Source organism: Podarcis pityusensis, assembly GCF_964106645.2.
Source record: "Podarcis pityusensis genome assembly, chromosome: 3".
Lineage (NCBI taxonomy): Eukaryota > Metazoa > Chordata > Lepidosauria > Squamata > Lacertidae > Podarcis > Podarcis pityusensis.
This window is the reverse complement of record NC_138026.1, coordinates 9,893,831-9,906,967: the sequence shown is the minus strand read 5'-3', so window position 1 is coordinate 9,906,967 and position 13,137 is coordinate 9,893,831. Positions and strand designations below refer to the sequence as shown.

The 13,137-nt window shown below is 45.9% G+C and overlaps 1 protein-coding gene and 1 long non-coding RNA gene across 5 annotated transcripts in view; one reads left to right on the top strand and one right to left on the bottom strand.

Moving 5' to 3' along the window:
- The window catches only part of FGF18 (fibroblast growth factor 18), a 163,307-nt gene that overhangs the window by 58,698 nt on the left and 91,472 nt on the right, over window positions 1-13,137 (top strand). The window contains exon 1 of one of the 4 annotated variants that reach the window (XM_080999361.1): window positions 9,873-9,961. The exons of the other annotated variants lie outside the window; for them this stretch is intronic. The gene's annotated coding sequence lies outside the window, so the exon portion shown is untranslated. Of the gene's footprint in view, window positions 1-9,872; window positions 9,962-13,137 lie in introns of those variants that run through there. 4 annotated transcript variants of the gene reach the window in all.
- LOC308473787 overlaps window positions 9,993-13,137 on the bottom strand; it is a 61,169-nt gene continuing 58,024 nt past the window's right edge. The window contains exon 3 of the long non-coding RNA XR_013984320.1: window positions 9,993-10,219. This is a non-coding gene — a long non-coding RNA (uncharacterized lncRNA). The remainder of the gene's footprint in view (window positions 10,220-13,137) is intronic.

Genomic DNA, 13,137 nt, shown 5'->3' with positions numbered 1-13,137 from the left:
GCTTGAAAGTGCAAAGTTTGTACGATGTGTGGTGGTATATATGTGCTGCTGATTCTTATGAAGTCATGGCAAAATGGTACCTTCTAAGGCAGCAAGGTACTAGAGGTTGTTTAATGCTTTTCTTTCGTTGGATGCGACGTCAAAGTAGTGGCTGTTGACAGTGCACTCTCATCGGCCACGATGACTGCTCTGGGGCAACATTCCCTTTCAGGACAGAACAGTGAAACGGATTTTCTAGTGTCACAAATGTATCATATGCTTTAAAGCAGCGGTTCTCAACCAGTGGGTCCCCAGATGTTGTTGGACTACAACTCCCATCATCCCTGAGCTCTGGCCTTGCTAGCTAGGGGTGATGGGAGTTGTAGTTCAACAACATCTGGGGACCCACGGGTTGAGAAAGGCTGCTTTAGAGGGTAATAACAAAAAGACAGGCCTCTGCCTCAAAGAGCTTACACTTCAAAATTCAATGCAGAGGAGGCAATAGAGAGAGGGGAGGCATATTGCTACTCAGTGGCAAGAATGCTCTGTTTGCAGGCTGATCTCCCCAGTTTCAAATCTCTGGCGTATCCAGTTTAGGAATGGATCACCAGGAGCCGATATGAGAAACTCCCTTGGAGATTCTAGAGAGCCTCTGACAGGCAGAGTAGACCAGAGTTCTTCAACACTGGGTTGGACTCTAGCAGGGCCGTCTTACCCATAGGTGCTAGAGGTGTGGGGCACCTGGGCGCCAGGATCTCAGGGGCACCAGGCCGAGAGTCTGGGGCCCAAGAGTTGAGTCCGTGGAAGAGCCTGCCCGTCGGTCGGAGCGCCGTGATGGGCTCTTCTGCTGCAGGCGGCTCTGCCCCGCGACTTTGGGGGCGACCGAGCCAGTGAGATGTCCTCCTGCGTACCTGGGACTGGGCAACCTGGGGGGGGGGTGCTGCGCCAGGCAGAGCTTTGCACCCCGGCACCGCATATGCTTAAGACAGCCCTGGACTCTAGCTCCCATCATCCACAGCTGGCATGGCCAAGGTTCAGACATGGCTTGGGAAAGGAACAAAGAAGGCAGCCTCTGGGATCATGTGGCTGAATCTCTCAGAGGACTGCTGGTTTCTGGTCATCCCTCTCAAGGGCTGTGCAGCCTGAAGCTTTTTCCAGAAGGGCACTGTAGTAGCAATGTGTGTTTGGGCGACGTTGGTGCATCTGAAGAGAAAGCCACTGATAATTTGCACCTGCAGAAACACAGCCCCTTTGGATCTGCATAATCAGCCCCAGATCAGGAGATTCAGCTGCAGAATGGTGTTTGTTGCTGGAGCATCAAAGCTCGGGGGTGGGGGAAAATAATAATAATAATAATAATAATAATAATAATAATAATAATAATAATATATTTCTACCCTGCCCATCTGGCTGGGTTTCCCCAGCCACTCTGGGCGGCTTCCAACAAAAGATGAAAAATATATTAAAACATCAGTCATTAAAAACTTCTCTAAACAGGGCTGCCTTCAGATGTCTTCTAAATGTCATATAGTTGTTTAGTTCCTTGACTTCTGATGGGAGGGCATTCCACAGGGCGGGTGCCACTACCAAGAAGGCCCTTTGCCTGGTTCCCTGTAACTTCGCTTCTCACAGGGATGGAACCGCCAGAAGGCCCTTGGAGCTGGGCCTCAGTGTCTGGGTTGAATGATGGTGGTGGAGACGCTCCTTCAGGTATACTGGGCCGAGGCTGTTTGGGCTTTAAAGGTCAGCACCAACACTTGGAATTGTTTTCAGAAAGGTACTGGGAGCCAATGTAGGTCTTTCATGACTGGTGTTATGTGGTCTCGGCATGCTTTTGCTCCATTCTAGTAACAATAGCATCACTATTTCACGCTGTTTCTTTGCAAGCCACCTTGATAACTTCCATTGTTAGGTGGGGGATAAATGCGCCAAAACAAATGAAATGAATAAATTGGTGCATGAGGCTACTGCTTTTCCATCAGAATGTGATCTGATCAAAGGATGAAAATTAGGTTAGCCATTGGCCAAGATTCAACCCTTCCTCCCTCCTGCTCTCTCTCCCCCTCTCTCTCTGTGTACACAACCTTGTTCATCTGATTATGTTTAATGCCACAGGAACCTTGCTCCAAAAACCTCCTTGTTACTGGCTCTGTGCAAAATGCAGGTTCAGGGATCCATTTGCCAAACACATACTGAACAGATGCCTAGGCTGCTGATGGTTAAAAGGTAAAGGGACCTCTGACCATTAGGTCCAGTCGCGGATGACTCTGGGGTTGCGACGCTCATCTCGCTTTACTGGCCGAGGGAGGCAGCGGACAGCTTCCGGGTCATGTGGCCAGCATGACTAAGCCGCTTCTGGTGAGCCAGAGCAGCGCACGGAAACACCGTTTACCTTCCCGCCAGAGTGCTACCTATTTATCTACTTTCACTTTGACGTGCTTTCAAACTGCTAGGTTGGCAGGAGCAGGGACCAAGTAACGGGAGCTCACCCTGTCATGGGGATTCGAACCGCCGACCTTCTGATCGACCACAGCACCACCCACGTCCCATGATGGTTAGCCACCTGCAACAAAGCACGGATTATGTGGTTTGACTCAGTTGGAACACGTTGAAAGGAAGCACCATTAAGGTCCAAAACTGTGGCACACAGATCAAACGTCTGTGTTACTCCCACCTGCCCTGCACTGTCTTTATCTCTCTCTCACAGGGCTGTTCATCTTCTCCGATCCTGCAAAGAATTTGGTGTCTGGCACATAATTTGGATTCCTAAGAACATCGGCATTTATTTCAAATAAGGAGGAAGTTCATAGCCCCCAATAGTTTTGGAGATGAGCTAAAAACCTACAGGCAATGTCTCCTAGCATTAATGGGGATGGTATTCTCTGCACTCTCCCGACCTTTTCCTCACTCCTGATCTCTGTTTGCATCCCCTTTCTCTTGTGACCTCTTCAAACACAGCCGGTTTCAGTGCTATGAGCACTGCCGGATTTACGTATAAGCTAAACAAGCTATAGCGTTTTTGGGCCCCCCAAAAAAATTTAAAGGGAAAAAAACTGGATGTACATTTCCAAAATATAAGATAAAAAACAAATAAAATAAACACAGCAACAGTGTTTTGTGTTGTGTAGGCTCCTATGATGTAAGTAATGGGCCCTGCCTGCTAGCTTGCTCCCTAAAATATCACTGGTTTGCTCATTTCTATATACAGTGGTACCTCGGGTTAAGTACATAATTCGTTCCGGAGGTCCGTTCTTAACCTGAAACTGTTCTTAACCCGAAGCACCACTTTAGCTAATGGGGCTTCCTGCTTCCGCTGCGTCGCCAGAACACGATTTCTGTTCTTAACCTGAAGCAAAGTTCTTAACCTGAAGCACTATTTCTGGGTTAGCGGAGTCTGTAACCTGAAGCGTATGTAACCTGAAGCGTATGTAACCCGAGGTACCACTGTATAGGGTGCCTAGTTTCTGCATGTGCAAATGGCTTTAGATACCTATTAGGTCCATAAATTACCATGTAGCATATATTCAACACGAAAAACAGCGGCAATTTGTTGTTGACAAAGGATAGCTGGACATATAAAGGGCCCCATTACCACCAGTAGCTTAGGGCCTCATCAAACCTAAATCTGGCCCTGGCGATGGGTATTATTCTGTGCAGGAAGAAGCCTGAAAGCCATTGGAGATGGAAATGTGGGCTCACATGTCTGTTTTATTGCATGCAGAACAGCACTGCAGGTTGGAGGGATGGACGTTTCTCATTTTCTCAGTTTTTCAGCCATAAGTTCACTTTGCCACAGTTATGCCAGTGTGGTGTAGTGGTTAAGAGTGGTAGTCTCGTAATCTGGTGAACCGGGTTCGCTTCCCCGCTCCTCCACATGCAGCTGCTGGGTGACCTTGGGCCAGTCACACTTCTCTGAAGACTCTCAGCCCCACTCACCTCACAGAGTGTTTGTTGTGGGGGAGGAAGGGAAAGGAGAATGTTAGCCGCTTTGAGACTCCTTAGGGTAGTGATAAAGCGGGATATCAAATCCAAACTCTTCTTCTCTTCTTCTTCTTCTTTTCAATTCCTCGTGGAAATTTGTCTGCAGTAAGGTGAGCATTTCTCCCCGTATAACATTCTTTGTACGCAATTTTGCTTGATTTAGTGCATACTGTAGGCTGCTTTTGTTAATCTGTGCTTTTTAAGACACACGTCGCCGAATGTGTGCATTGTTGGAGAACAGCACTCCTAAACGCGAAGAAGCGTGACTCTCAAATGATAGCTGCATTTCAGTCCATGCATTGTTTTGGAGAGTACAGTGGTACCTCGGGATGCGAACAGGATCCGTTCCGGAGCCCCGTTCACATCCTGAACAGAACGTAAGATGTGTCTGCGCGGGTCGCGTTTCGCCGCTTCCACGCATGCCCGTGACATCATTTTGACCTTCTGCACATGCGCGAGCGGCGAAACCTGGAAGTAACATGCTCTGCAGCGACCTGAAAATACTTATCCTGAAGCGTATTTACCCCGAGGTATGACTGTACAAACTGAGAAGGGGTTGCATTAAAATACATGCCAAACAACCCCCTCCCCATCTCTTGATCCTTGTTAATCACGCTTCTACTTCTCCCAGCATGCACCACTCCACGTGAAGCATTCCAAATCCTGTCAGATCACAGTTGTGCAGAATACAAAAGAATGTACACCTTTTGCAAATCCATGCAGAAAAGACGCACGGCTACCATCATTGCACCCATTTTCAGAATTTATTTAAGGTAGAACACATAATTTGGGTGCTCTTGCGTCAGATATTTGGGGGAGGTTTCTGCCGCCTAACAGACCCTTGCAATTTGGGTCCACCCCCCCCTCTGTTTCCATCATCCCTCAAGATGGGGTTGCAGCAATTTACCATACTCGCCCCCCTCCCCCAAATCTATTTCTAAAAGCCAGGGCAGTTTTGCTCCCAGAAATGAAGGCTGCTGACTTTTGTGGGCTTCAAACCCTTGTTCTGTAGTGCCAGGACCTATGTGTGAAAGAACAGCAAAGAACGGCTTCAGAGAGATCTGCCCTCGAGATATTAGTTTGGCAGAGAACTTGCGTCTTTACTGAACTATTCTGGTGTGTGTGTGTGTGTGTGTGTGAATGCTGGGGGAGGCGGCAGGTAATACAAGGAAGGATTCTTCCCTCCCCGCTTGTGTTGCAAAAATGCCTTGGTCATGAACAATCTCCGTCCCTGATATATTTATTCCTGGTTCTTTTCATATATTATCAGGTCAGGCATGCACAATAATGTATTTATGTGGGGACTTCCCCTTGCACTTTTCCAGCTCCCTCATGCCTGTCGAAAGCGCATTGCTTGTAGATGCCTTTGCCAATAATGCAAACCAGGTGCTGTCCCTTGGATGAGTTTAACAACATCCAACTTGTACAGCTGGCTCGCAGTGCAGTACATTCTGGTAAGACGCCGTGGGTTGGGGTGGTCTTCAGGGATCAAGCTGTTTGATTAATGCACAGGGCTTGCCATTTGCCTGGTGTTGTGTTTAGCACCTTGCACAACCGGAGCTTTAAAAAATATCAGGCAGGCAACACGTAAGCTTGGACTTGCCAGACCTGGGCTACCTCTGGAAAAAGGGACATGTTTATTATGTTCCTAAGTATGCTTACCGGGTTCCTGGTTGTGGGCCATTTTCTAACTGGTTGCAAAAATCCTAGAATCATTGAATTTTAGAGTTGGCAGGGAACTTTTTAATGTGTGACATCTTAGTGTATTTTTGGTCTTTGTTGGAAGCCGCCCAGAGTAGCTGGGGAAACCCAAACCCAGCCAGATGGGCGGGGTACAAATAAATTATTATTATTATTATTATTATTATTATTATTATTATTATTATTATTTTATAATGCAAGGGTCATCTAATCCAACCCTCTGCAATGCAGGAATCTCAGCTGAAGCATCCCTGACAAATCCCCATCCAACCTCTGCTTAAAAATCTCCAAGGAAGGAGAGTCCACAACCTCCTGAAGGAGATGGTCCAGAAAATTATTCCTAATGTTCAGTTGGAAACTCCTTTCTTGTAATTTGAATCTGCTGGTTCAGGTCCTACTCTCCAGAGCAGGAGAAAACAAGCTAGCGCTATCTTCCATGTGACAGCCTTTCAGATATTTGAGTATGTTCAGAGCATTCAGAAGCCATGCTGTTCACCAAATCACATGGCATGGAAGCGGTTCTTAAATTATTGGTGCTCTCTCTCTCTCTATATATATATATATGTGCAAGAAGGGCCTACTGTGCAGTGATGTGAAACCCCCTAAAATCACGAACCTTTTAACTGGTTTGTAAAGCCAAGTTAGCATCTTTTTGTGAGAATGCTCAGGGATGCAGGAGAGGACATATTGTTTGATTATATCCTTTCCAACTTGTGTTAATTTAGCACTGTTACATTCCCCTTTTTAAACTTGCACAGCGGATGTGTTTGCTCAGGCTCCCTAAAGCCTCTAAAATACGTTTCTTTGGTAATTCCCCATTTAGTCCCTCATAAAAAGATAGACACGACACAGTCTTCTATAGAAGTATAAAAAGAGTTTACTCACTCACATTCTGTTCACAAATGGATCCCAGAAGGCAGACTTAAGTTAGAGAAGTAATATACCTGGAAACTATCCCATAAGGAGACAGTCCCTTTGTCCTCTCTTGCCTGGAAGAGCATCTTAGGCTAAGCAGATGTTGCTTCTTCGACGAATGTGGTCAGAGAGAGAGAGAGAGAGATGGCTGACCAGTCCTGCTCTTTTGTTACCTGGGCAGGTGAGGTCACGCCCACCTCTAGTCACATGCAGAGGAAGTCTGTCCCAGCCTAGGAGGAAACAGGAAGTTTTGACTGGCTGGTCCAGACATCCCCTTTTATGTCCACTCTAGGGATGTTGTACTTGACTGCTCTTGTGTTTCACATCCCACACTTTTTGACTCAGTTGGAAACATCAGTGCTTTTCTGGGGCTCATGTAGGCTGGCCCAATAACAATTTATGCTTGTCCCATCATGTTTGTTGGCTCCCATTTCCTTCAGTACCAAACAGTAACTTGCATTTTTGAAGTCTCACCATTGTATTGGATGCATGGCAATCAGCCTGCCACCAGAATCACAAATACATGTAAATCAACAGGATTATGTGCTGTGTATGATATGAGAGGCACAAATACAAGATGGGTGACACCTGGCTTGAGAGCAGTACATGTGAAAAGGATCTAGGAGTCTTGGTTGACCACAAACTTGACATGAGCCAACAGTGTGACGTGGCAGCTAAAAAAGCCAATGCAATTCTGGGCTGCATCAATAGGAGTATAGCATCTACATCAAGGGAAGTAATAGTGCCACTGTATTCTGCTCTGGTCAGACCTCACCTGGAGTACTGTGTCCAGTTCTGGGCACCACAGTTCAAGAAGGACACTGACAAACTGGAACGTGTCCAGAGGAGGGCAACCAAAATGGTCAAAGGCCTGGAAACGATGCCTTATGAGGAACGGCTAAGGGAGCTGGGCATGTTTAGCCTGGAGAAGAGGAGGTTAAGGGGTGATATGATAGCCATGTTCAAATATATAAAAGGATGTCACATAGAGGAGGGAGAAAGGTTGTTTTCTGCTGCTCCAGAGAAGCGGACACGGAGCAATGGATCCAAACTACAAGAAAGAAGATTCCACCTAAACATTAGGAAGAACTTCCTGACAGTAAGAGCTGTTCGACAGTGGAATTTGCTGCCAAGGAGTGTGGTGGAGTCTCCTTCTTTGGAGGTCTTTAAGCAGAGGCTTGACAACCATATGTCAGGAGTGCTCTGATGGTGTTTCCTGCTTGGCAGCGGGTTGGACTCGATGGCCCTTGTGGTCTCTTCCAACTCTATGATTCTATGATTCTATGATATAATAATATGCATTTCAGTGTGATAACCAGAAAATGCCTTTGAAATGACCACCAGCTGCTTAAAGTATCAGTCCCACAACTAATGGAATATTTTTACTTCACATCTTACCTGCCCTTGTATGTATGAGTTATCTGAATTTGATTTTGCTGTGCGGCGTTGAGCAAATCACTATCCCTCAATCTCAGTTTTCTGCCTTCTGCATCATAGGAATTATAATGCCCAGGCCACAGCCACATACTTCAATGATGCCATTTAGACAGTTCCCAGCAAAAGATAAAAATTGGCATTTCTCAAGAAGTTTTGGAAATCACAATCAGTTAATGAATATCTCAGCTCACACCGTTTAAAGTTCAGTAAGGAATGTGTTTGCTCATAAATGTGCTAACTGTCAAAAGGAGAAGTTAGCTTCAGGAGAATATTGCATCAAGTTCACATATTTTAACTTGCCCAGCACTGGGAATAACTCCAGCAAAGCAGATTCTTGATGGATGTACATTGACCTGTATGGTTTCATGTAAACCCAAGGATATTTAACTCTGTGCTTTGTGCACCTCCTGCCTTCAGGAAGTTATTTCTGCGAGTCTTGAATGGTGGTAACTACAAGCAGGGTTCTGTGGGAGCAATCCCACATTTTTTTGGGAACCTTTATGCCCTTCTTAAAATTCTAGAGCCAAGAAACCCCAGTATGGAACTTGGCACATTCCTCTTCTCCCCTATAGCTGCTTTCTGCTCTGTAAGAGCTGCCAGAGTCTGGCCTTGGCATGTGATAGCTAATACCTCTATTGCTTTTCCATATTTTTTTTCATGCAATAAATGCACCGTGGTTACTCACTTGTTGCATACAACCCGGATGTCTTCCTACCAAGTGGCATGTGTGATGAGAGCACATTGTGTTTTCCGAACCCTGAAAGATCATATTGTTGCATGCCACCCCAACCCCCGAGCGGTGCAAGATTCCAGGGGTTCCAGGAGCTTACATCTGGTTTGTGTTTCCTTTTGGGAATGAGGCACAGCAGACACTGTGGTGTCTTTAGGACATATGGCTTATTTACACACGCATATATAACCTGAGTCTACAATGCAGGTGGCGCTGTGGTCTAAACCACAGACCCTAGGGCTTGCCGATCAGAAGGTCGGGGGTTCGAATCCCCGCGACGGGGTGAGCTCCCGTTGCTCGGTCCCTGCTCCTGCCAACCTAGCAGTTTGAAAGCATGTCAAAGTGCAAGTAGATAAATAGGTACCACTCCGGCGGGAAGGTAAACGGCGTTTCCGTGCACTGCACTGGTTCGCCAGAAGCTGTCTGCGGACAAACGCCTGCTCCCTTGGCCTATAGAGCTAGATGAGCGCCGCAACCCCAGAGTCGTCCGCGACTGGACCTAACGGTCAGGGGTACATTTACCTTTACAGTGGTGGGGTTCACAGCCTTAACCTCCCCATATGGTCTTGTTTCTCCCATAGCTGCAGCCTTGGATTTAAGCAGAAATCAGCCATATCTCTCTCTCTCTCTCTCTCTCTCTCTCTCTCTCTCTCTCTCTCTCTCAGGTTTTATCATTCTAACCATCTCAGAGCTGGAGGAGGCCCACGCATTTGCCATCTGACACAGAGCGCCCTTTCATTTGCTCTCTTAATGGCCCATCACCTTTTCTTTATTCTCTTAATGGCCCGTCGCCCAGGCGATTCCCTCATCAGAAAGACAGCGTGTCTTGATGAGCTTATTTTAACACTTGCTAGGATTATAGGAGTCCCATCACAATATATATCTGAACCCTACCAGCAAACCCGTTAGCACTGCAAGTGTTCTGTGGTATGTGGCTGTATGAGAGTTGTGAGTCCCTGTTGGACAGTGCTTGTGACATCACGCATGATGAGATCCCAGCTCTTGAATGCAGAGGGCGGGGGCAGGGAGCGTGCTATTGTGATTGGATGCTGATTGTGAGGTTCTTGTAAGTATCTGGTTGGCTATTGTGAGAACAAGATGCCGAACAAGATGGGGCATTGGCCTAATATAGCAGACGTTTCTTCTGTTCTTCTGAGATGGGGAAGTTCAGGATACTCTTATAGGATCCCTGCTACAACCCTCTTGCTTTTTACATCTGTATGTCTTTGTCTCTGCTTACCTTCATATATACAGTGGTACCTCGGGTTAAGGACTTAATTTGTTCTGGAGGTCCGTTCTTAACCTGAAACTGTTCTTAACCTGAGGTAATGGGGCCTCCTGCTGCTGCCATGCTGCCGCCGCACAATTTCTGTTCTCATTCTGAAGCAAAGTTCTTAACCTGAAGCACTATTTCTGGGTTAGCGGAGTCTGTAACCTGAAGCGTCTGTAACCTGAAGCGTCTGTAACCTGAAGTGTCTGTAACCTGAGGTACCACTGTAAATGCTAGCAGATGAAAGCACGGGTTAAGGATCTGTGAGTGTGCCATGTTATGGCATTTTATGTTTGGATGCAGGCAACCCAGTTCCAATTCCTGGTATAACCAGTGCTTTTTTCTGGGGGTACGCAGGAATACCCATACTCCTGAACATTCTGTGATTCTAACGGGAGAAGGAGCTAAAAATCTAAAACAAATTAGTTTCTTCTCTAGCACGGTGAATCGTCAGTTCCATCGCTACGCCCGATGGCGGCCTCATTTCCTGTCACAGTGTTTCCTGAGTGTCAGACGGAAGCGAGCGTTTAATGTGTGAAGTAGGAGTTGGAATCTAGCACGGTGATTGGTCAGTTTTGTTGTATTTAGTGTATTTATTTCCCCCAATGTGAACTGTAAAATGGTGATTTTCTTGAGTCAAAATGAGAGTACCCCTAAACATTTTTTGTAATAGAGAAAAAGCACTGGGTATAACTAGGAAACCCATCGGTAGACTTAGCTCAGTAGACAGTGAGTGGCCTAAGTTGCCTCACAGAATTTATTTACTTTATGATTAATAGGAAAAATTGCTGCAAGGATTTTAAAAAGAAAAGAAAAAAGAAAACGACAAACCGGTAGGACAGGATATCATATGAATAAATTGCAGAACGTGAAAAGTCAAGGTAGCTATGCTGAAAAATTAAGAAAAATTCCAAGGTCAATATTAGGGCGATACCTTTATTTGGCCAACCAAAATGTCACAAAATGGTGTGCAAGCTTTCCATTTCCCCAGTACTCTTCATCAGGCTAGATGGTAAACAGAGCAGGGTGGTGTGGAAGAGAAAGGTTGGCTGTATCTGGTCATAGTCTTAAGACAGAATGAAGAATGTGCTTCTCCATAATCAAGCCAGCCCTGTACAAATATGTTACAGAATTGTAGAGCTGGAAGGATTATCTAGTCCAACCCTCCTGCAATGCAGAAATCTCAACAAATGGTGCCCCATCCAATTTGGAACCACGGCGGATCCTGCTTAGCTTTGCAAATGTGCTAGCAATTTTATCGCTGTACCACTCGTCCTGAAAACCCCCTTTTCTCATTGTTAAAGGAACTTTGGGGAGCTTTTCTTCACCTTCCACTCCTCCTTTCTCCCTCCTGAAGTCTCAGCCAGCGACTCCTCACGGATGTAGAGTCTATGGAGGTTTACTCAGAAGTTCAGTGGGGCCTACTCATAACTGTATGTAGCTCTCCAGTCCCAGTCACATTCAGAAGAAAAGAAGAAGAAGAGTTTGGATTTGATATCCCGCTTTATCACTACCCGAAGGAGTCTCAAAGCGGCTAACATTCTCCTTTCTCTTCCTCCCCCACAACAAACACTCTGTGAGGTGAGTGGGGCTGAGAGACTTCCGAGAAGTGTGACTAGCCCAAGGTCACCCAGCAGCTGCATGTGGAGGAGCGGAGACGCGAAGCCGGTTCACCAGATTACGAGTCTACCGCTCTTAACCACTACACCACACTGGCTCTCCATTCTGGGTCTCCACATCATAGCAGGAATGTGAGATTTAGGAAATCATGCTTGACTTCCAGATAATAATAGTCATGGGCTTTGTATTTCTGGATAGCTCAGTTGGTTAGAACCTAGTGCTGATAACACCAAAGTTGTAGGTTTGATCCCCGTATGGGACAGCAGCATATTCCTGTATTGCAGGGGGTTGGATGAGATGATTCTTAGATTCCCTTCTAACTCTACAATTCAATGATTCTTTGATTTCTGACGTACAGTGGTACCTCGGGTTAAAAACTTAATTTGTTCTGGAGGTCCGTTCTTAACCTGAAACTGTTCTTAACCTGAGGTACCACTTTCGCTAATGGGGCCTCCTGCTGCCGCCATGCAATTTCTGTTCTCATCCTGAAGCAAAGTTCTTAACCCGAGGTACTATTTCTGGGTTAGCGGAGTCTGTAACCTGAAGTGTCTGTAACCTAAGGTACTACTGTACTGCACTGTTATTTGCAAGCTTTCAGCAGATAGATGTACGGGCCAGGAATGCCATTTATCAGTTAATCCCCCAAATCTTCAGTATTGTTTAGCTGCATAGTTTTTGCTGTTGTTTGTAAAGTTGCTAGTATAATTTTGGTAACAGTGAAGAGCTACTCTCAGGAGGCCTTGTTAGACTTATCAAAAACAAACAAACAAACAAACAAACAAACAAACACAACAACTATAAAAGGGATGAGGAGCGACCCCCCCCATGCATCAGCAAAGACAGAACAGAACAGGATTCTGATCTGCATTATTTTTTCAGTATGCTAATTTATATGTAATGCTGCAGATTTACACATCTTTACTAGAATTTAAGTAGAAATTATTATTATTATTATTGCTTTTTATTGAATTTATATACCGCCCTATACCCGGGGGTCCCAGGGCGGCTCACAGAATAAAATCAAGATATAAAACCACAAAATACATAATCAGAATAACAACAACAACCCAGTAGCCCCACCCCCCCCAAAAAACACATTTTGAAAGGGCACAGGATGTACCGTATTTTTTGCACCATAACACTCACTTTTTTCCTCCTAGAAAGTAAGGGGAAATGTCTGTGCGTGTTATGGAGCGAATGCCTACGGATGGCGGGGGGATCTGCTGCAGTTGTGAGCAGAGGATCCATGGTTCCCCTTCCTTCCCTCCTCCGTGGCTTGCTTTGAAACAGCAAAATGGGAGAAGAGCCGCTGATCACATAGCATGTCAGATCACATAGCATGTCCATGGCTACAGCTTGCACCAAAAAAATCATGGACCCACTGTTGCCTGGGGCCGCAGTGGTGCAAAAACGTGGTTACAAAGCATGGATCCACATGGATCCTCAGGATTTTTGCATTGGGCTACCACAAACTCACCGTCAGATCACATGTCTGTGGCCACAG